The 25,566-nt window shown below is 33.5% G+C and overlaps 1 protein-coding gene and 1 long non-coding RNA gene across 2 annotated transcripts in view; one reads left to right on the plus strand and one right to left on the minus strand.

Annotated features, from left to right (window-relative positions):
• LOC130049109 (uncharacterized) overlaps positions 1–25,566 on the plus strand; it is a 253,249-nt gene that overhangs the window by 127,674 nt on the left and 100,009 nt on the right. The window lies entirely within an intron of this gene.
• LOC130049133 (uncharacterized) lies at positions 5,069–24,093 on the minus strand. The gene is made up of 2 exons (XR_008797642.1): positions 23,861–24,093; positions 5,069–5,182 (listed from the first exon to the last, which is right to left on the minus strand). It is a non-coding gene; the product is annotated as an uncharacterized LOC130049133 (long non-coding RNA).

Here is a 25,566-nt window from a genome sequence, read left to right on the forward strand (position 1 = left end):
AGTATTTAAGGTAGCTCCAAAAAGTTAATATTTTCTATAATTTATAAATAAATTATCTATTTCTAAAAAAGTGTTGTCAGGGCCAATAACTCCTGTGCTAATATCTATTGAATTCCCCGATCCACAATGTATTTATATCAATTTAAGTATATTTATAAAGAAGGTTTTTCTAAACTATTGACAGTATAATTTTGTCATTTATACAGTTTTCATGTATTTTTATGATGTTGTTTAATTATAATGTAATATTTTCTGATTTTGATATGTATACATTGTTTGGCACGATGTTTTTGGCTATATTTAGATCTAAAACTTCATAGTTATTTCGGATTTCAAACATTTCGGTGGAGCATCACTGAAGAGACATTATTTGTCGAAATGCGCATCTGGTGCATCGAAATTGGTACCGTATAAGTTTTACATGTAATTAAACAGTTAACTGAATGCACCATATATTAGTGGAAATTAATACAATTTTTCCAGAGAAGGGTGGATCTACCTTAAACAGTTAAAGGTAATATTGATATTGATGCCAAATTATAAAATTATGTAGGTACATTGTATGTACAATAACTTTGAATATTTTCATTCTAATTCTTTAAAAACTTAGGAGGATTATTACCCGTTACTGGACCACTCTTCCCACTATAATATTTTTAGGGGCCGACTATTATGTAAGATTATTGTCTGGCGCCTCTCTTCACCCCCCCCCCCCCAATTGAGCGAGAGGAAATATGGATAAACATTACATATATCTAAGTACATGTATTTACCGACCTGCTAGATCTGTGTCTGGTGGAGGTTTTTGGTGTTGAGGTGAAAACACAAGATGAAGATTTGTTCTTGAAGTGTTTGTTCTTTATATTGGAGTGTTTGGAGCTCTTCGAGGCAATTGGTACGTCTGAATCATTTAGGGAAGAGTCGTCACTGTATTCTTCATCTGAATGGCAACTTTCCTCCGAGTTAACAAGGGAGGCATTTTCATAATCGGAAAACATCGTGGTAATACTTTGAGATTCTGAAAGTTCTGGCAGCGCGGGATGAAAAGAATCGTATAATCCGCCAATTTTATAATGTGATGATGTTTACGCATCTGTACTTGGCTTATATCAAGTCATTAAAAATGTAATTTTAAATACAAAGATGCCGAAATATTAAACTGTATATACATTAATATATATTTATTTATTTCCCTTTTGATTATTTTGTTTGAAATGATTTACGAAAATGTTTAGCAATTTTGGCGGCTGTAGCATTACACCTCTCGCCACACTGAATGGTAGACCTACACACGTGTGAATAAAGAAGTTAGAAGATAGTTTGATTATTAGAATAACAGGTAAGCCTATCGAACATTGTTTAAAAATGTACATTATGTCATTTTTACTATATCTTTAGTTACGATACTAGGCCTAAACACTAGATACATGTACACTTGTCTGACTATGCGCACAGCAGGGGTGGATCTAGTTAGAGGAGTTGCTACCTTCAAACATTGTGAACAAAAGATCCTAATTTTTATTGTTGTCGTTTTGGGAGTCTTCAACCCCCAACCCACGCCGATGGGGACGCGAAAAGATAAACATTTTGTTGACCCCCCCCCCCTCCGAAAATTTCTGGATCCACCGCTGCGCAAGTTATGTACTGCACGGAGCACAGGAATTCGAAATTGTATCGATAAAGTCAATATAAAACATAACGCATAGCCCATTGCTTGGCCAATCGAGTGAATTTTATTTACTTTATTGTTAAAATTTCGAATTTCTATGATAGGAGAGACATGATATATCAAAACAACCATATTTGAAGAAATGTATGAAACAAACGCACATGCGTTTAGTTTAAGTTACCTGTAGTTTTTTGCATAATTCAAATTACTGATAAAAAAACCCTGGTTACTCATATGCAGTCTCTTTATAAATAATAATAATGAAAATCATGGATTTCCATTCATGCCCAAGTATGGCAAATTTTTACCAAAAGCTAGTAGATATATTCGATTGAATTTTAAATTATTTTTTTTGTTTACCTTATTTCAATTTAATTTGCAAATATTAAGGCTTTGAAGTAGCTTAAATACACACCTTGTAAGTTGTACTTATAAGAACCTTTCATAAGTACCTGATCAGGATATGGGGCTCACGGCGGGTGTGACCGGTCAACAGGGGATGCTTACTCCTCATAGGCACCTGATCCCACCTCTGGTGTGTCCAGGGATCCGTGTTTACCCAACTATCTATTTTGTATTGCTTGTAGGAGTTATGAAATTGATCACTGTTCGTTATCTTCACCTTGTATGTATGTCCAAAATACCTTAAGATATTTATTAAAACCCCATACAAACCGAACAATCATATATCCAAATTATTTCCTTTTGGTGACTTGGCCATGTTAGAGAGCTAGTCAATTCGAACCCTGTTGCTATTGATATTTATTTATATAATTTGATACAAGTTATGTATTTCTTCTTCATTTATTTTAAACATTAATAATGAAGAGAAACAACAAATGTAGTTTGCCTAAAGGTAAAACAAGGTCACGGTTATTGAAAATGCTACAAAAAGTTAGATTGGTTCTTCATTCTCGTATGATGAGGATGGGGACCGCTCCAGACTAATGAAATCCGCGTGGCCGTGGATTTACAGTCCCTGAAACGTTCTGTATCGCAATGTTTCCGTTCGCTCACCATGTGGTCTCCTTGCTTTCACCGTGTGCTCTTCATGTGTTCACTGTGCTCTCATTGAACATTCATTGTGCGCTCACATTGTGTTCATCTTGCGTTCAAAGTGTGTTCACTGTGCGATCCGCGTAAGTTCAACGTGAGCTCATCATGCGTTCACCATGCGATATTATTTTCAGAGAGCTATACAGTTATACAAATATCTCAAATCATGGCTTTGAATGCTGACTAATGTTAAGGGTTAGTGCGAGATAATGAATCGATAACCTTTGATTTGTGGAGATAGTACAAACACGATATAGTTAAATTGAAATATGGGTTTATAATTAGACGGTATTTGTATGATCTGATTTGTTACTTGTTATTTTTTTTTATAGAGCACATGCATTTAAATAGAATGCAACAACATATATTACGAAAGCTATATTTTATACTCATATCTGCGAACAACCATTTAAATACAGGAATAATTTCGCTGAACAACGGTGATTCACAACCCTGTTGTCTATACACAGCTGTTGTCAAAACCATGATAAACCAACGCGGGTTTTTATTGCAGGACGAAGCAGTACATTGCGAGGAGTATGGTTAAATGACCAATTTCTTTCAACTGTTCTGTATATAGTTCCTGGTACCGAAAATCGATCATCTGCGTATGCTTACTCACCCCAACACCTGATACCATCTCATGTTTTCAAAGGTATGTGATTGTCCTACTCTCAATTTTGTATTCCTTATGGAATTAATGATATTGGTCAATTGTTGTCCCGTTCACTGTTTCATGACTTACATTTCAAATTAAGGGTGACACCATCTTTGACAGAGGTGTACAATTTCTCACCGAGCGCGAACATTTTAATTCACTCACTCAAAACTCAAGTCCCAATAACTGACCCAATCCTATTTGCATTAGTCTTTGAACTATAAACGTAGTCAGTAACACTGTCCTTGAACATACAAATGTCTGTGTTAGAAATATTTCCGACTCGCTATTCTCGTTAAACCACATTGAAAATAAATAAATGGGAATCTGCCGAATACCGTAGCTTTTCTAGAGGTTGTTCAGTGTCAATGCGGTGGATAGTGTTGCTAAAATAAACTGTCTACAGCTGAAAATTTAAATTGACAGGATTGTTTGTAATCGTAATTGTAATTGTGATCTAAAAAAATGTATAGCGCCCTGTCAACAGTTCTTTAAAGTGCTTTACAAATGTGAGATAAAAGATAGTATAAATTCAATGTGCACACACATTTAAATGTAAAACTGATACGATACCAATTCTGATGCACCAGATGCACATTTCGACAAATAATGTCTACTCACTGATATTCAACCGAAATGTTTGAAATCGGAAATAACAATGAAGTTTTAGAGCTATTATTGGGAGAAAAAGTGAAGTCAAATTGGTTTAAGGATACGAGCTATGCGTGAGTGAGATAATCATTAATTTTGAAATGAATTTCTAAATTTTTTAACAGCAATTAAATTAAATTTGATATTAAATTATTATATTCAATTAAGTTAAATATTCATGGTGTCAGACTTGATATGCAAAATCATCAGTATTAATATATAGTTCCTAATGTAAAACTTATACGGTATCAATTTTGATGCACCAGATGCGCATTTCGACAAATAATGTCTCTTCAGTGATGCTCAACCGAAATGTTTGAAATCCGAAATAACTATGAAGTTTTAGAGTTAAATATAGCCAAAAAACAGCGTGCCAAACAAGTGGAACCAAATTCGTCCAAGGATAAGAGCTATGCATGAGGGAGATAATCCTTAATTTTGAAATGAATTTCTAAATTTTATAATAGCAATTAAATATACATCCGTATTTTCAAGCTAGTAACGAAGTACTTAGCTACTGGGCTGTAGATAACCTCGGGGACTAACAGTCCACCAGCAGAGGCCTCGACCCAGGGGTCATAATGTAAAACTTATACGGTACCAATTTTGATGCACCAGATGCGCATTTCAACAAATAATGTCTCTTCAGTGATGCTCAACCGAAATGTTTGAAATCCGAAATAACGAATGTAATGATATAATTATCCTACTATCATCTACACAATTTAAAACAACCCATAGGAATAATTGAATACCTAAGAAGGACATGATTATAACAACAAACTACAGTTCTGATAGCAATTGAAGGTTTTTTTGTGCAAGTGTGCGTGTATGTGATAGAGAATCAGATGTTTGATTTCACAAATCTAAATATGGATTGATGTCGTTTGTAAGATGTATATTTATTGCAGATGATCACCCTTCCTTATTTATTTTTTTCAAAAAGTAAAATACACTTAAAGTTCTTGTAAACTCACCAGACTGGAGAACGCTGTCGGGGGTATCGCTTTTATTTGATTGCCATTTAGCCTCCTATTTTATTTAAGTCTACAAAAATACATTTAAAATACACTCACAGAGTTTGTAATTTCACCAGATCGGAGAATGCTGCCTGTGGTATCTCTGTTATTTGATTGGCATACAAGTACCTTAAAGAGAAATACATTTATACAGTCAATGCCATTGATGTATCTGATATTGTTGAATAAATGCAATCTATATTTGTTATTTGATTACCACATAACCTCCTGAAACAGAAAGAAATGTACATAGTCAGTGTCCAATAATGTCTCTGATATAACTGAATAAATGCGATCATTATGTTTTAAATTATTTTCGACAACGAGTGTTAAAATTCATAACTATTCCTCTATTTCTTCACGAATTGAGCTGAATGTATAATGACACTGTTTGCAGACACTTTCAATATAGATATATGGTGGAGATTTAGAAAGGCACCACAACATGATTCAATGAATAAGCATATCATGTCGACTGGTTACACCCGGTGTGCACTCTTTCTCTTAATCAGATAGGCGGGTTGATCCGACATCAAAATAAGCTTGCAAAGAAGTGCTTAACAGTCCGTTTCAACATACCAGACGCCATTTACAACAATGACAAATTGAAACAATTGTTGATGTTGTCTACAATCAAACTGCTTATCTGTCGTGTGATTTATGATTGACGAATAATGCAATGATTTTGCATGCCACGAACTCAATGCCTGAAACATTTTGGAAAATATTTTGATGTGAATGAGTATTTGGATATTGAATGGACGTTTTTGTGATGTATCAGTATGCATTTATACTTTTAGGTTTTCACCCTAAGAGATGTTTGAACGATTCGATAAATAGATACTGTTGTATATTTTCAAAGAACGCCAATTTATTTAAAACCATCTACACCCACCTGAGCTGATGTATATGGAATAAAACTCCGAGTCCATTCCATCTGGATTTCTTTTATCATTAAAAAATCACGAAACCATGGATCTAATACTTTGTAAAAATCATGGATATAACTTGAACCAATATTGTTATTGACTTGCAAAATATATTTGAAATCATAAATGTAAGACACGGTTTCTTTTGAGAAGACTTTTACCTGCAGTAGCGATAGTAACATTTCATATTTACAATACCATATCATGCAAGATTTTGATGCATATTTTTAACATATTTCATTTTGCTTGGACTGAATTGTTGTAGACCGCTTATAAATCATCTACTGCCATCTCTACTTGCAATCTGGTCATGATAAATGGAACATATCTCGAATAATAAGATATGTAATTTATATCTCAGAAGCCTATCCGTTCTATTTCAGTTGATCAACTTCTTTCATTTCAAAATGAAAGAAGAAGATAACGAACACAGATGGGTTGTATAAATCCCAAGAAAATGTTCATACGCAGAACAAGCTCTTGCATGTCAAGTCTGTTTAGAGATCCAAGCACACATATGCTGGGGGCATTGAATTTTTGCTACATCATTATGGAAATTAAAGACGGAGAAGCTGGAATCATCCTGTTTATCATCATGTTGAGTTGTTACTTTACCGTTAATATATATTTTCAATAAAATATCATCTAAGTATGAAAAATAAGATGACGACTCTCTGATGTCTTTTATTTCGAGTTTTCAGGGATATATCGAATCGACATATGGATGAAAAGCATCAGTGTTGATAGATACAACGTCGTCGACATCCTTAAATTTAGCATTGAAGGCTCCAGCAAGATATTTTTTTTCCTTCTCACATCCAAGCCTTTTAATAAATTCTGCTTGGTGGGAATGTAACAAAATATCAATCAACGGAGGAACACAATTTTTGCCCATGGAAATTCCAACAGACTATTAGAAGACCTGATAACAAAAAGTACGACATTATTGTCAATGGGGACTTCAGCATATTTCAATTTCAACTTCGCAATAATTGCGCGTGGAATCAAAGTGGTGTTGAACAAAGGAACGGTTTGGATGACTTGATGGTGAGGAATATGATTTTAATCCAGTTGTCTTTGTTTGTAATTCGTTGTGGCTGTATTTCAAAAATGGTTGGTGAAATTAGAAGAAAACAAAAAGACACGCTGCGACCTTTACTTTGACATTTATCTACATCAAAGTCGAGTTATGCATTGACAATGCCTATTTCCATTCGTATATAGTTCTCAAATATCGTGGTGAACTCGAAGTAAAAGACATGACAGAGTCTTTATCATATGTTCCCCAATCGAAAATCGTATTGAACGTAGCTATTGTCGACAGACTAACAGGTCAATGTTTTGAAACGTTACTGACCGATAAATTGATTTTGCTATAATGATGTTACAGAGGGTTTTAAAGTTTCAATTAAAATCAACACATTACATTGTAATTTATATCGTCATGATGTAATTATGTAATCATACAAGTATTCTGTTTGGGTGGTTTTTTCTCGTATGTTTCATAAAAAAGGAAGATATGAAGAAAAAGTTCTTTGGAGAAAGGGGGTACTTACTCATCCTAAATACCCGAACCCATCACAACTATAATTAGGTGTTCGGGAGTCCCTGTTTGCCGTACTCTTAATTTTCTATTATTTATAGGACTTATGAGAGTGATCACTGTTCGTTATATTCACACATTTCATTTACATTATGGGTCATCCGCTAGATTCTTTAAACAATTAAACAATTCCCACTGTAGATTTCACAATACAAACTATGTTAAACTTTTGGCTATGAACTTTGGGAGTTATAAATAAGTTTGAGAGAACAGAATAGTAGTATATACAGCGACGACGGATTACTTTGTTAATGACATTGAATGATGTCAACATTGTATATATTATTAATAAATGTATGTTGATATGTTTTCCATAACAAGTGACACGATTCAGAACTTCTCCTCTAATTATTCCCATAATGAGGTGACACTGTTTTGTAGATAATCAGATTATTGAAATCAAATAGGCTATACCCCATGGTTTCATGAAAATGTGATATATATGATTCGTTTTGGGGGGTACCTTTCAACAGGCAAATTGTAAATTTCATTACTAGTTTACCTTACCATATAATTAGCAATTGACTTAATGATAGCTTGTAATCTCATACTAGATCTCTATACCGACCATAGAACTTGCAGAATGCTGACATTTGACAGTGGTGATTTTACGGACATTCACTCATGTATATTGTTCAGCATTACATAGCATTGCTGATGAGATTTCCGACTGAAAGACATTTTGAGTTTGTAGTGCCGATGTTTGTCAAAGGTACATGTGTACCGAGTTGGAAGCTTTAGGCTTACCATGTGATCTAAGACTTTCTTATATATGTTGCTCTAAATAACATGTAAATACTCATTATAATGGGGACCTTGTTATCTAATTATTTACACCCGGTTCTTGGTAAACATATGTTATGTATAAATACAGCATGTCGTTAGCATTTTGAGTTATTGGTCAGATTACTTGTCAGTAATTAGTTGTTAAGTTGTCCAGTTGTAAAAATTAGAGGTCCGTGCAAATTTTAGAAGTCATGGTTAATTTTGACAGGTGTGAAGTAGAGGTAACTGAGCCAAGGACACTAAAAAATTGTCATTATTGATTCATTGTAATAATATTTGAATAAATATATTTGTTAATTTTTAAAATTGTTCTTTTGTTTTTCTTCTTGTTCTGTTCTTTATGTTTACCTAACTATCTAGTTTTTATTGCTTATAGGAGTTATGCGATTTATCACTGTTTGTTATCTCCACCTTGTATCAAATGAATTAGTAATAATTGGTGGCAACGTTTTTTTTTTTTTGTTTTTTTTTTTTTTGTTTTTTGCTGTTAATAGAAGTGTAAACATAATGAATAAGCGACAAAGTATCATATTCTTGCAAATTATTAATCTTAAGTAGGAGAAGAAAATAAAGGACAGCTAAGTCGTTTTCCTTGAAGAGGAATTACTTTTTTTTCTCTCGTTTATTTGGAACTTTAGATACTTGTGGGAAAAAATTATATTTTTTGTTTTCAATTTGTTAGTGAATAAAATATATTGTAAGGTAGAACCAAGGTGATGAAAAGGTAACGAAACCTTATTTCCCAGATAAATAAAGTGTATCTCTGAATAAACAACAAAACGACAAATACATGTATTTTAGAAATAGACAATTCCATCCCAAACCACTTTGGAACCTCAAAACGCTGAAGGGTATGAAATGGGAAATCAAACATTTCCACTTCAAAGGGAGGGGAAGCAAGATAAAATATCAACGCATGTTGGTGTATCTGGACATGGTATGCTCAGTCAACTATACTAGAAACAAAAAAAGCAATATGCCATGCAATGGATGAAAATGATGCAACAACAGATGATGACATATATGAATGTTATGCAGGAAATGCAGACGATGATGGGGATTAAAAGCTGAAGATTACAAAAAGCGATAAATATCATAACTCCTATAAGCAGTACAAAATAGAGAGATGAGCAAACGTGGACCCCTGGGTTTACTAGAAGTGGGGTCATTTGCCTAGGTGAATTAAGCATTAACCGTCGACCGGCCACACCCGCTGTGAGCCCTGTATCTTGATCAGGTAAACGGAGTTATCCATAGGCAAAATCAGTATGACAAGAAAGACCTAAGTATGAAACACATCAGACAGCATTTGACCCAGTGATAGGGTGTAGTGGCAAATACGATGCCACAATATTAGATGCATAATCACAATTATGGCTATAACAAAAACTCGGAAGAAACTATGCCTGACAGCTACATGTAAAAACAACCAATGAATTAATCACACGTTTGATACCAGGTTAATGATAGAAATACAAACTCTCATCACCATATATTTAGAAGCAATATACGGAAATTTGAATATTGAAATGAATACATTGGACATAATCACGAAACTACTAATCTTGATGAGCCCAAAGAAATAGTAACAATCTCCAATGGTAAAAAACAACACAATCTAGAATTTGTTGTGGATTGAATCAAACATGATTTCATACAGATTCCGTTGGACTGCCCGTAGACAGACAGAGGAGTTATATTTCTGCTTGAAGGATGATTCACTTACGATTGCGCTTCAACTTAGTCCCGATGTGAGGCTAAATATCCCAGAATATCATTCTGCCATGAAACAGTGATTATGTGATTACCTTGCTAGAAACCTATGGAACTCAGCTGCAGAACATGAGAAGACCATATCAAGAATATATTCTGAAATTTTCATCAAAAATACATTCACTGTTGAACAAACCATGACCAGTATTCGTAGATGAACAGCTGACAATGAAACATGCATTCATATATTTACTAAATAAGGTAAATGACCAGAGTATTTTATACGATGTCACCACAAAAGAACAATCGTCACTGAAAAGTGCAATAGATATGATATTATGGAATTAATTCTGCAGAAATGGAATGCGGAAAATTGCTGATATCAAAAAGTGATATGTGAGAATAATCTACTAAAGATAAATTATGTTTGATGCAAGAAAACGGGGAAGAAAAACTTATATATTAGATTAGGAAACATATGGGGAAGAAAAGAAACCAAAAAAAAAAAAAAGGAAACCGGTGAATATCAAGAGGAAGTTAAGACATTGTATGAAGAAGAGCAGGAAATTGTGTCATTTTTGAAAGAGGGTAATTCACAATTAAAGCAAAGAAGTGAAAAAGTAGTAGACTTCACGGCCATAAATCGAGAACATAACGAAGCTCAGGACAGACAGATGACACGTGAGAGAAATTAATAGAGCTGGTGAAACACTGTTAGGAGGAGGGGGAAGCTAAGGGATAACGTAAGGCTGTGTTAGAGACAACTGTACAATGACTGCTGTAATATGTGGATTTCAGAACAAAACGTTTTCAAGAGTTAAATAACCAAACTCACAGGAAGGTTGAGGGGAAAGAGACTTACTGGCAAGCACAGCTTGCGCAAATGAAATACAAATATTCCAGGGCCTCTGAGGAAGTTCAAGAAAACTAAAACTCAGGGATGACAGAAAAGCTCGACAAGATACCTCATCGATATGAAGTTCATGGAGGCTGAAAAGGAAGACATGCATACCAATCAGATTTTCATCCTTCAAAATTGCCTGTCTCATCTGGAAAAAAGGGAGCTGGAGAATGCGATACAAAAAGATTAAAAAATAGAGGTTCTCCTTACAGAAGAGCAGACTAGCCAGAGGGACCTAAAATCCTTTATTTGTGAGCTCAAGGGCATGATCGTGGATAAAGAAAATGCCCCGTAGGGAAGAAACATAGCTATAGTACAGTTACAAACAACAAAGGTTGAGAAGGAGACATAAGTTGCCAATTTATATCAAATTCTGGTGTTTGCTAGGAGGTCTTCTTCAGTTAGAGTCTCTTCGAATCTCTGGATAAGGACGTGGCTTCGTCCGGAAACGACGACTGTTATCGTCGGGAACAGCGGGTGTCGTTACTAAGCAGGTACCAAAAGCTCAGAAAGGACACAAGCTAAGCTTCGGGGCAAAGCCTCCCGGGCAGTCTTGTGGGTAACAAACAATATTAGCTAGAACTTATACTGCCTCGATGTTGTAGAGTATCTCTCTTGATCAAGCAAGCAAAGTAACAGCTAGCGAGATCAGCACTTGGCTGGGTCACATCTACACGTTACAAATTGTATATATGCTACAATATATGCAATGCAAATACTCATCGTGATGGTGACCTCTACACATGACAAATTATATCTATGTTGCACTATTTGAAATGTAAATACTCATCGTAATGGTGACCTCCAGACGTTACAAATTGTATTTATGCTACACTATATACAATGTAAATACTCGTCGTAATGGTGACCTCTACACGGTACAAATTGTATCTATGCTGCACAATATACAATGTAAATACTCATCGTAATGATGATCACTACACGTTAAAATTGCATCTATGCTACACTATATACAATGTAAATATTCACCGTAATGGTAACCTCGTTACCTACTTCCTTACTTTAGATCGAAACCAGGGAGATTAAAAAATCTGGTGATTGTAAAAGATTGATCTGTACCTACTACAACCCTAGAGTAAAGAATAATCACCAGAATGAATGGCGGAATAAAATCATTTGGTTCGATGCAACTGTCTCAATTTGAAACCAACACTATTCTTATTTTGGCAACCTATTTAAAGCTGTTCAGTTGTAAAATGAGGAGGTTTGTGCAGATTTCTGAAGTCATTGTTAGTGTTGGCAAGTGTAAACAAGAAGTAACTGAGACATGGATGCTAATAATGTGTTAATATTGACTTATCACAACAACACAATAATAATAACAACGACAATTGTATCAAATCCCGTGAGATCAGCACCTGGCTGGGTCACCTCTACATGTTACAAATTGTATCTATGCTACACTATATGCAATGTAAATACTCATCGTAATGAAGACCTACACGTGACAAATTGTATCTATGCTGCAATATATGCAATGTAAATACTCATCGTAATGGTGACCTCTACACGTGACAAATTGTATCTATGCTACACTATATACAATGTAAATAATAATCGTAATGGTGACCTCTACACGTGACAAATTGTATCTATGCTAAACTATATACAATGTAAATACGCATCGTAATGGTGACCATTATACGTTACAAATTGTATCTATGCTACAGTATATACAATGTCAATACTCATCGTAATGGTAACCTCGTTACCTATTTCCTTACTTTAGATTGAAACCAGGAAGATAAAAAATATGGTTATTGTAAAAGATTGAGCTGTACCTGTTACAACACTCGAGTAAAGAATAATCGCCAGAATGAATGGCGGAATAAGTTCGTTTAGGTCGATGCAACAGTCTCAAGGTGACACCAACATTATTCTTATTTTGGCAACATATTCTAAGCTCTTCAGTTGTAAAATTAGGAGGTTCGTGAAGATTTCTGAAGTTACAGTTAATGTTGGCAGGTGTAAACAAGAGGTAACTGAATCATGGACGTTAATAATGTGTTAATATTGAGTTATCACAATAACATAATAATAATAACAACGACAAGTAATCCTTATTGTTCACGAACAATTAGAGGGCTTTCTACCTACGATAATTTAAAAAGTGTCACAAGGAATCTATGAGAGCCCTAAAAGCTACAATTGAATAACATTGAAGTTTTCAAATTTGGGTCAAAATCCAAGGTCAAATATCGTGCATAAAATTTTAGTATCTACCATAGGTAATCTATATGCATATTGTGAAAGCACTATCTTATATAGTTCATAAGGTAGGGTACGTTCAGTTTTCTTAAAAGTAGGTTAAACCCCTAAATTATTCAAGGTCAAGATCAAAAGGCTTAGGCTTTGACACCAAAATAAAGTATTGGCACGATGTGGGTTAGATAGGTCCTCAGTATTCCCTTACTTGTCGTAAAAGGCGACTAAATTCTGTAGTACAAGACATATCACAAAAACCTCGTAGAAGGAAAGTCGGAACCTCATAAGTTGTCAGAAATATTACTCAAACATATTGTATAATTGTATATTATATATGGAATGAAATACGTACAAATCAAATCGAAAATCAAATCAAGGAAAGTGACCATAAGATATATAGAACAATACTGTCTCCAAAAGAAAAAAAAAAACAACCAAAAAACCAACAACAACAAAAACCAAACAAACAAACAATAAATATAAGTATACATATACAAGTAGTTTTAGTTTTAAAAAAGTGAAACATGATTTACCTTTTTATATAATTTTAATTTTAAATTGTGTGCTGTGATATGCAGTGATTATATTTAATAGACATAATAATTAAGAATATGCTTGTGTATTTCATTGACTTTCTGTGTATTTTTCATTTAGTACTTACTTATTCACGTTCATTATTTATTCATTTATCTATCTATATTTATAAACGTGTGTATTTTTACTCCTTATTATTCATTTCTGCATTTGAAAAAGCTATGTATATGTAATTTTATAATTTTTCTGAAAGTGCTCTTTAGCGCTGTTGTTTACTTGAGAAACATATATATCAAATTAAAGTGGGGAAAATACTGAATGTATCTGACATTGTAACATGTATGCAACCTCTTAGAGAAAACTGTGAACAATTCGGCTGAAAACTACTTACTTCATGCAGTTTATTAACATGATGAATTTTGCATCTGTAATAAAATGTTTATAATCATTTTGTTCAGCATATTCTCGGAAGTCTTTTTGTAACAAGTAACAGTTTCATGCACCTTGGTTGTTTAGAAAAACTGACGGTAAATAAATCGCGACTTTTATTATCTTTGATAATTTTGGCGCATTTTATGCAAACAAGCGTGTATTTCAATCCAAATAGGAGTATATAAAGACCAGTATTATAAGACAATATTAAACAGTTTTGACCAATAAGGAAATTCTGTCTTAAACTCTATTACGGGTTTTGTTACTGACAGAGTGAAAATAATATATTTCCGTGTTTTAAAAAACACCGTTTTGTATAGAGTCACATAACATTACGTAATGACGGAATTTGACTTGTGGATGCTATTACTGGTTCAAAATAGTGAACCCATGTTTCGTCACCAGTGACAATGTTGCAAATTGTCTTTGATTGCATTTGGGAAATATTTTGAGCAATTTGTTAGCGTTTTGTACTCGTACCATTCTGCCAACATATGCAGTATCAATCTTGCAGAAACCAAAGTACGTTTCAAAATGAAATGCACCCGCCATAGCGATACGCCAACAGCTTTGGCAATATCACGAATCGTGGATCTGTCATTACTTTCAATTATTTTTCTTGACTTTTGATAAATGTTGACTAAAATGTGGGAATCATCAGAAAAATACACACCGAATGTGAGTATGATTGAGTCTACACCGTGAGTAACATCTGATTTATATTTCAAATCAAATATTAAATAATCTGGTATTATTCGAAGTCATCTCAGCATTAGAAATCGAATTCCGTGAAAAGACAATAACATAATATAATATTTATATTTACCATACGACAACCCCAAATCCAACCCTCGGTTCATTTATGTATTAAGTAAACGGCAATTCATTCCTATCAATTTGTTACACACGAGATCCGCATGGTCCATGTGTCAAGCAGTTGACGACTTGGTCATACGGCCATAGAATTTGCGATAGGATGACTTGAAACGACACTTTCGAAACCCCTTTAACACTAACATATGTGTCGATAGCCTGCCTACTTGCAATCAGTCATCCAAATTAACTTTGGTAGATACAAACACAACCAATCTGAAGCTAATATTGAAATGATGTTGGAGTTCCTCAATGAGCATATCTTTAAGAAGACGAAATCTCAGTTCTGAGTCAACCCACTTTTTTGTGTATTGGTACGCGAATTGTCAGTGATAAAAGTATTATCTGCTAGTTTTCTGATGCAGTTCAGTAACCCCTCAATCAACTGAATGATTGGAACATTCAGTCAGTTTTCAGTGATTATTCAATCACTGTCAACTTTTCATTCAGTCATCATTTACCGACCAATCGTCCACATTTAGGGTATCTTTTACTCACACTTGATTTAGTTTTAAGTCAGATTTCAGTAATCAATAAGCTAATTTTAATTATTACTCACTCAACTTCCAGTCACCATGTTTCAGATTAAGTCACTTTACAGTTATTCAATAACGCTTTAGTTTGTCACTAACTTTTATGTTATATGTCAGTCAGCTGATAGTAAACATCTAATGACCTTTCAGTACTGATTTTGACTGCGGATAACTCCGTTTACTTGATCAGGATATGGGGCTCATGGCGGGTGTGACCGGTCAACGGGGATGATTAATCCTCCTAGGCACCTGATCCCACCCCTGGTGTGCCCAGGGGTCCGTGTTTGCTCAACTATATATTTTGTATTGCTTGTAGGAGTTATGAGATTGATCACTGTTCGTTATCTTCACCTTGCATTCAATAGAAATCCCTTCCTTTTTTAAATAATTTGTCAGAGATACTATAAATTGGAGATTGATGTGGATTCATGTAAGAAATTCAGTCATCAACGTTTATGTTTGATTTATAAATATGCATATGTAGTATAGCAGTATCCCTCCATCAATGCGAGCATGTTCCTTCATACTTTACGACCATACCATTTGTCAAATGCTGACTTTAAACGAAACTGTTGATATCACTGACATATGAGGTTATTTCCAGTGTCCTTCCTTGATTAAAACTGATTATAAATCAAAAGAAGTCTACATAAAATTGAAGGCTAAATGGATAAAGTATGGAAAAATGTTAATCTTATTTTAAATCTTGAATAAAAGCATTAACACAATAATGTAATTGGGAAAAAAATGTAGAGGGTAATAACACATAACATACCAATAACAAATCTTGGGTCAGCTATGAAAGGCGATCATAACGAACAGTGATCAATCTCATAACTCCTATAAGCAATACATTGTAGATAGTTGGGCAATTACGGACTCCTGGGCACACCAAGGGTGGGAACAGGTGTCCAGGAGGAGTGAGGATCCCCTGACGATTTTAATGAAAACCTGTATTCTTCAGAAAAGCGAAACGTAGATGAAATCAAGAATTACATCGCAGAAACAAATATTGAAAATAAACTAAAAGATGTGAAAAAAAATATATGCGATAGTCTCCCATTTTTATCCGAATGCAGAGACGTAATTAAAAATATGAAAAACAATACATCTCCAGCTACAGGTGTTATACCAGTTGAATTTTACAAAATTTTATGGAATGATATAAAGCATTATTTCTTCAGTTCTTTGATAAAATCTTCTGAAAGTAAAACGTTCCGAAAATCGCAGAGGCTGTCAATAATAAGTCTTATTTATAAAAAAAAGGTGAAAAGTCAAACGTGAGAAATTATAGACCAACTAGTCTAACAAATTGCAATTATAAAATTCGTGCATTTGTTTTGGTTAAACGTTTACAAACAGTCATATTAAAACTTATAAATATAGACCAATCAGCATATATTAAAGGCAGATATATAGGGAACAATGCTCGACTAATTCAAGATATTTTGACTACTGTAAAGTTCATAACGAAGATGACAATTTATTATTTTTAGATTTCGAAAGACCTTTAATACCGTAGAATAGTGTTTTATGATTGAAACTTTAAAAGCTTTAAATTTTGGAATAATTTTTATCAACTGGATTACAACCTTATACGATAAACCTTTATTTCGAGTAAAAAAATGACGAATACATATCTAAAACTTGCAAAATGCCTAGAGGTATTTGTCAATGATGTCCAATATTAGCATCATTGTTCATCATCACAACAGAAATGTTAGCTACAAGAATAAAATCTTCTGACATAATACATGTTTTTGAAATTGGAATTAACAAAGATATAAAAAAAAAATATACAACATACAGATGATTCCACAAGCCGCTTAAGGGATGTGCACACAGTAAACGAAGTAATTAACACAATAAAACAATTATCTTGATTCGCAGGTCCAAAGCTTAATCTAAAGAAACCAGAATGTATATTGCATATGAAACACATTTGAACAGATTGAAAATGTAATTAAAACAGACAATTTAGTTAAAACACTTGGTATATTCATAGGCATAACAAAATAGTGTGTCCAAAAAAGTCGGATAGGAACAATTAATCAAATTATTAGAATACTTCATAACTGGGGAAAACGAAATTTAACATTTTTTTGGCAAACAAGACATAATCAATAATCTCATTACTTCTAAATTGCAATACAATGTATCGATAATTTTTAATCCGCCTGATAAAATATTTGAGGAACTGAACAGTAAGATATTTAATTTTCTATGTAATACTGGGGAAAGAATCAAAAGAAATCCACTTATTGGAAAGAAATTGAAAGGTGGAATCAATATTATTGATGTTGAATCCAAGTTTTTCTCATTAAAAGCGTCTTGGATTGCACGTCTGCTAAGTATTAAATCCAGTCTCTTAGCATTTCTTGAACATATTTTTCAAAAATATTGATTTATTTTTTCTTGCTTAACTTCTCACTCGAGAATTTTACACTGATATGGAGACGTCACCAAGACCGGTGAAGGGCTTCAAATGTAGGCCTATGTTCGGCGCTTATGGCCATTGAGTAGTGAAGGTTCTTTAGCGTGCCACACCTACTGTGACATGAGTCATCCGTGTTTAAGGTCATCTCCGAGAACCCGTGACATTCACACCTGATGCCGAGCGTTTGGCGATGGAACTGCTAATACTTGTTTTAACGACGTATGTCTGTCAGGGCGGAGATTCGAACCCCGCCCTTCCGCATTCGGGACGAACGATCTAACCTCTCAGCCATCGTGGCGGCTTTTTTCAAAAAGAAAATATACCGCTGCGATATCTGATTAAAACAAACTTAAGAACTGTACAAGAATATAAAGACATCACAGTTCTGACATTGTTCTATAAAGAGGTAATTTACGTTCCTAACAAAACCGCAATGACTAAAGATAACTCTATGACTACTTCATGCGATTCCTTATCTTTACCAATTTGGAAAAATAACTTATTTCAGTTCCAAAAAAATCACCCAATTTAGTTTCCCATTCTGGTCAAGTCAGGAGTTCTATACACCAAATACTTATATGATAATAATGGTGTATTTAGCGATTTAAAATATTTTCAAGATTTAAACTCTCATAGAAATAATATTATCTATTAATACTATAATTTAAAAACAATGTTCAACCGCTATACCGGCATATCTTACTGCAAAGAAAGACTTCCTATATCAATATTAAAGACAACCGGTCGACAGGGGATGCTTACTCTTCCTACTCACCTTATCCCACCTCTGGTGTGTCCATGGGTCCGTGTTTGCCTAACTATATATTTTTATTGCTTATAAGAGGTATGAGATTGACCACTGTTCGTTATGTTCACCTTACATGCATGTATTATTTAAAGGAAATAACTTTGTGAATACATTGAATATTAAATCATCTTTCTTATATAGCATATTAGTTGATAACAAATATATTAAGCCAATCACAGAAACATTTGGACGGTGAGGTTTGACATTCCAAAATATTTATGGAAGACAATATATCTATTAAAAGTCAAAAAAATTCAGATAAACAAATATCAGAGTTTAACTATCAATTGTTACATAAACTTTTGATTAATAATTTGAATATTAGCAAATGGAATCCAAATATACAAACATATTGTGAAAACTGGTGAAATTAAAAACATAGAACAACTTATATATGCCGGCAGAACGTCTAAAAGAATATGGAAAAGGATTAACAATGTATTAAATATTGATATGTCTTGGACACATATCGTCATAGGCTTTTGTAATGAAACAACTCTATCAGACGCTCTTAATATTTTGTTTTTCATTTTACTGAAGATGTATAAATATAAAATGAATTGTAGACTAACTGAAATATCTTGTAACAGTGAACATTAATATATCTAAGTGAAAGGGGTTTTAAATACATATCGATATATTGTAGAACAATCGTATTCAAATATATGTAGTGAAGATATATTTAAGAAAGTTTGTATATCAGAGGCTCGGTTTGGAGGAATACGGCTCCTTTACAATGTTTTACCTGGAGGCAGAGTATTGGTGTTTGTGGTAGTGTGTCTTACAGGTAAACGAAGGTAGCCTTTCATGTGATAAACAATAGCTTTGCATGACTTGACAATTTAATCTAACTATTGTAAACTTTATTGTATACCATTTGAAATACATTTATAATTAAAATATAATTGATGTAAAAATATGTTTCCTCCTTTAGGATAAAATTGTATTATATATTTCATTACAAATTCATTAATGTATAATATATATTTGAATATTTAGAATAATGTTGTTGTAAAGAAATAGTTTTGATGGATGATTAATATATTTGTTGGTATTGTATTAAATAAAATTTAAAAAAAACTGATTATACGCCGAACAACTATTTAACAGTGACCCAATAGTGGAGTTCATTGGAATTGATAGAATCGGAATAAATGAAAATAACTATTTTTTTTTTATAAATAAAACGCCGTTGACATATTTAAATGTCAATAGTACGAACACAATATCATATATTTTCAATGTACGAGTTAATTAATTGAATATTTTTCTCTTCAGAATACCAACCTAATAAAGGATCACATTTCACACCGTGGGGGATACAAGAGAATGTTGAAAGACCAGATTACCAAATACTACGAACACATTGTCAATGAGGGATGACAGCTTCTTTTTCATGTCATCAACAGAGTACGTGTGCGTACAATCAAAGGGATGTTGTACAACGTTATTTTTGAATGACTGATCACTTAATGCATACATTTCATTTAACTATTTTTGTAGAAGAAGCAACTGTTCATGATGGTAGACAAGTATATTCATCAAGTGTGGCCGAGGCCTTGAAAAGTCATTAGGTTTGATGTTGTTGACTAGAGATTATTTTTTGAATTCCAATTTTCTAAAAGTTATTCACAATATTTTAGGATCCACAGTTGAGTTAATCTACTTATGCTGTATGTTGTAGCACAACAGGATTCAACTTATTCTATTACAGCTCCTAATAGTTTCGTGAGGAGCAAAATAGGGGTTGGATAAAACATACACTGGACCCAGTAAGGTACCTTTGTAAGGGTTTGTGAAGTTGACGAGCAAAGCCCTATATTGTTTCAATTCGTCGCATTCTCTTGGTTATGAAATATATTTAAAACCGAATCATGGATTTAAGAAACTCGTCTTTTGAAATGGTAAGGGGGTGTAAATAGGATTATCAGATGTGAAATCAATGGCAAGTTAGTTTAAAATTCAGTTGTAATAACGAGCCCTATCAACATTGTTTTTAGCTGGAACTAAAACATTTTTCTCATTTAATCTATATGATGTTATCACTTCTAATTTAGTAAACACAGACGAGGAGATGGCAACAACTTTTGATTCCCTTCGTCTAAAATCTTATTTAGATATACCTTTGATACGTTTTATCAATCTATATCATTTCGGTGAAAATTCTTTCCTTTCATATTTAACCCATAACCTGACCATAATGTTTAACCAAATTCACAATATGCATGCAATTATTTTCCAATTGAAAGAACGATGCTTTTTTTTAATTGATGGTCTATCATAGTACATTATTTTAGGTCTTTATTCGAAATAATATCAGCATCACCAGTTATGACAAGCCCTATAGTTTAAAGAACACGAATATAAAAGTATGTATGCGGTTTATGTATATACAGGTCTATATGTAGACTTCACAAAGTTGGTTTGTAATTAAGATGCCTGGATACAATAACGGGAACATATTTGGAAATGCAGGGAAATATCAAACTCTGCTGAAATACAATACTGGACATTTCGATGATGAGGGATGTTGTTGATGTATAAGCATGTTATATAAGTATGGTGTATATTTGGTTTATGTGCCTCCAAATCCCCGTATGTCAAAATATGCGCAAAATACGTTCATTTCGATTAGAGATTTGTGCGATGAAAAGAAAAGTTAAAAAACTGATAGAAATATAGGTAACTTATATCGAATATTAATGTTCCTATCTTCATTGCTCAAGGTTTCTATCTTTATTGCAAAGTCAAAATAGGATGCCACACTATTTTATTAGTTATATATTTACATAGATAGGGGATCCTTACTCCTCCTACACACCTCATCTCACCTCTTGTACACCCAGGGTCCCGTGTATACCAAACTCTCTATTTTGTATTGCTTACAGGGTATATGGAATATATCACTTGTTCGTTATAGGAGACCAGATGCCTACGAGGAGTAAGCATTCCCTGACAACCAGTCACACTCACCTTGAGCCCTATATCTTGATCATATAAAGGAACTTAGCTGTAGTCAAAATCAGTGTGCGAAGAACATGTAGTATGATATTATTTATGTACATGAGGGAATTTTTAAACACGTCAGTCATTCAGATTGGGGGCGATTTCAAGGTCACAATATAATATGAATATCAGCTTCGTGCATACTATATATTAAAAATGGAGAATGATTTTATATCATAAAGGAATAATATATATAATCATTCGACAAGAAATGTTTTCACGTATACAGCTTATCATTTGATAACAATAGTAAATAACGACAAAATATTATGACACTTCCCCGCGATACAGCTATCAAAACATGTACGTTGTGACATACTTTTACATTGTGACGTCATATGATGCGAAGTGCACATATGTACATTTATAACAGCACTGTGATTTGTCTCGGATAGCCTTAACTGAGCTGCGTACCAATCTGACTGGCCGTGTTTAAGAAAAATGAAATCAAATGGATATTGTTTCACTGGGTATTTTATTCTTAACAAGATAATACGTGGAAGGTATTTGTGAACAGATGTAAAACGCGTGATGACACATATGTATTCTTAGTTGTAATCAATAAGTCGCAGTCGGAAGTGATGTTTACGAAAAATACTCGTTGTTAATTAATGTCAAAAACTGTGTAAACCTTTGTCTGGTTTAAATATATGAAAGGTAAAATTGAACTCATTTTATTCAACACCGTTTATGTCTATTTAATGCAAGAGAGTTTGATGAAATTAATAAATTACGTCTGAGAGCTGTTTTTTTTTCTATCTAAATACGGATTTTTGTCCGCATAGAAAGATGTCCCAAGAGAAGAGAAGCAAACGTATGGAAGAAACACAACAGGTTGATGCAATAGAAAGAAATTAAATGTTGGGATCATCGTATTCTTAATGGACTGAAGATTGTCCGTGTCGGGTATAATCTAGAGATTCCGAAAAATATCATGTTTTGAAATGAAAACATCAATTATGAGACTCTGTCTATGATGAACTAAGTTTTAGTTCAAACGTAAAGTTTTTCAATAGATTTATTGATAGTTTGTCAGGGTTAGTGGATGTAAGGTCAGGTCTAGTAAAAATAGTTAATTCGATTGGTTTAGTGCTCAAAGAGTAAATGTCAAGCCTTGTAAGAATGCCTTTATTTTAAATTCCCACAAGTCAATAACATATGAACGTACGTTGTTGAGACAACGGTTACATGCAAGGTGAAGATAACGAACAGTGATCAATCTCATAACTCCTACAAGTAATACAAAATAGATAGTTGGGCAAACACGGACCCCTGGACACACCAGAGGTGGGATCAGGTGCCTAGGAGGAGTAAGCATCCCCTTACATATATTGTGGGATCTGAAATGCATAACGATAGGATAACATACAGAAAAATAAAATAGTCAGTTTGTGATTGATACATCACTAGCTTCTTGGATTACACAAGTTACATGAATCTTTCATTCCGCGTATACCCATGTTAAAATAATCTACAAGTTTCTGTAGATCTACCTACCTCTCGACGCGGCGTGTTGTTCTCTTTTAACTCATAACCGGAAACACTCCTAGCGAATGCTTTTGCATAACCGATACATTATGATTTAGGACATGGTTATCCGTGATTGGTAAATATTTTGGTTTTGGAGCATTTGGATTGCAAAATGACTCAGCTTACAGTAGTGATACCCTTTGCATAGCAACCAAGATATGGGTCGCGTGGCATGCACATTTCGTACACTTCCGTAAATGTACCCATTCCCAGATATGTATGACTGGTCAATATGGGATGCTTACTCTTCCAAGCATACAATCCTGTCCCTAGTGTTTTCGGGATCCGCGTTTACCCTATCCTATTATTGAATTATGTATATAAATAACGATATTGGTTACTGTTCATTTTCACTATTTATTTTCTTTGTGTGAACTGCAGTTTAATATCCATCCGTATTTGGATGGCGTTTTAAAACTGCATTCAGTTGTTATGATATATGTAGAATTCATTACAAGAGTGTTGTTCATTATATATGCAGAATAAAGATACTTACAGGTGTGTTGTATTCTTTGGGATGTCTGTCGGAATTTCCTTTAACCCACCGCAGTATACCTCGATACCTGTACAGTAGCATACATCACATGCTCTGTCAGACGTCACAGAGATCACAGTGCCATAAAACACTAATAATTGTATCATTAACATCGTGTTGAATGTCAAAACGATGGTAAAGTAAAACCTTTGAAAAAACGTCACTTTGAATGGCAATTACATCGACTATAGTGTACAAAAACTAATGTGTCGCTATTCTTCTTCCGTCTTGTCCTCCTATCACATAAAATTCACAATGTCCTTAAAGCATTGGAAAACAAACTATCAATGTTTAATTCAGATGATTTTTTAAATTGATTTTGAAATTAGATAGCAATGCTTAGTTCTATTTCGTCCCATCACCGGGATAGGATAAGGGAAACATATTTCTCTTCATAATTATAGAAATTTGACAAAATTAGGGATAGCATTGCAAGAAAACGTGAATGTGAAAGAAAAATGACGCGGATATCTTAATTCGAAATAATTACGGTACAAAAGAGTTATTTGGTAATTCGTACCATTGTGGAATGGAAATGATGATCACTTCTGACAGCGACAATTAATAGTGATGTTACAGTAAGAGCAAGATTTAACTACAATATAAATGCAACCAATTAACAAACAAATTAATCTGTCACCAAAATCACCTACCAAGATATTAATGGGTGAGAGTTGTAGAAAGTTGTACTAGTTTTGAAGGCAAATACATTTTTTCTATTTTTTTTTTCATTTCAAAGACAAGTAAATTAAAGCCCAATCATAAGACCAAGCTATGAAAACAGGGAGCTACATCAATCCATACTTATATCGATTTCAATTCATGTTTTAAATTAAATTAGAAGTATAAGATAAATATGATACATGAGTTTTCAAGGTTAGTATATCATTTTTTTTTTATGTATTCCTTTTCAAGGTAAAACAAAATAAGGTCGCAACATTGATATCAAAACATTGAAGAGCGAGAGTTATATTTACCCGTACTTATAATTATTTCTAGGAATGTTTGAACATTATTTAGACGTTTGCAAAATTATGAGCATTGTTTGACTTTCCAAATCTTTAGATTATGCTTAGATTTGAAGTTTAGTTAGTTTCTAGCATAATGATATTTGTAAAAAGGCAGCAAGACAATTAAATGTTCTTAAACGAATAGGCAACCATCTTAGCAAATTAGGTAAATTAACCATATATCATTCATTTATTATGTCAAATTTTGGGGGAAAACACCCGCAAAATTGAAAAGATTCAGGAAAGAGCTCCGAGGTTTATCTATGGTGACTATAAAAGTACCTACGAAAACTTATTAAAACAATCTAAATTGCCTTCACTAAAAACCAGAAGAATGCGAACAATAGCTTTAGAATTTTTTTAAATTATCAACAAAATGTCTCCACTTTTTTTTACAAGATCTAGATGTTATTAAAAAACATTCATACAATTTTAAATATGCAAATACAGCGGAAGTACCAAGACCTGGAACAACCAGGTGCGGGATTAAATCTTTTAGATATGAGGCAGCAAAGCTCTGGAACTCTTTGCCAAATGAAGCAAGAAATATTACATCACATGATCTATTCTCAAATTATATTCAAAATTGGTGTGGGGAATTAAATTGTAAATGCAGCTCATGCAGATTCCAGCCTCTCCTGCCTAAATCTTAAAATT

This window comes from Ostrea edulis, chromosome 8 (genome assembly GCF_947568905.1).
Source record: "Ostrea edulis chromosome 8, xbOstEdul1.1, whole genome shotgun sequence".
Taxonomy (NCBI): Eukaryota; Metazoa; Mollusca; class Bivalvia; order Ostreida; family Ostreidae; genus Ostrea; species Ostrea edulis.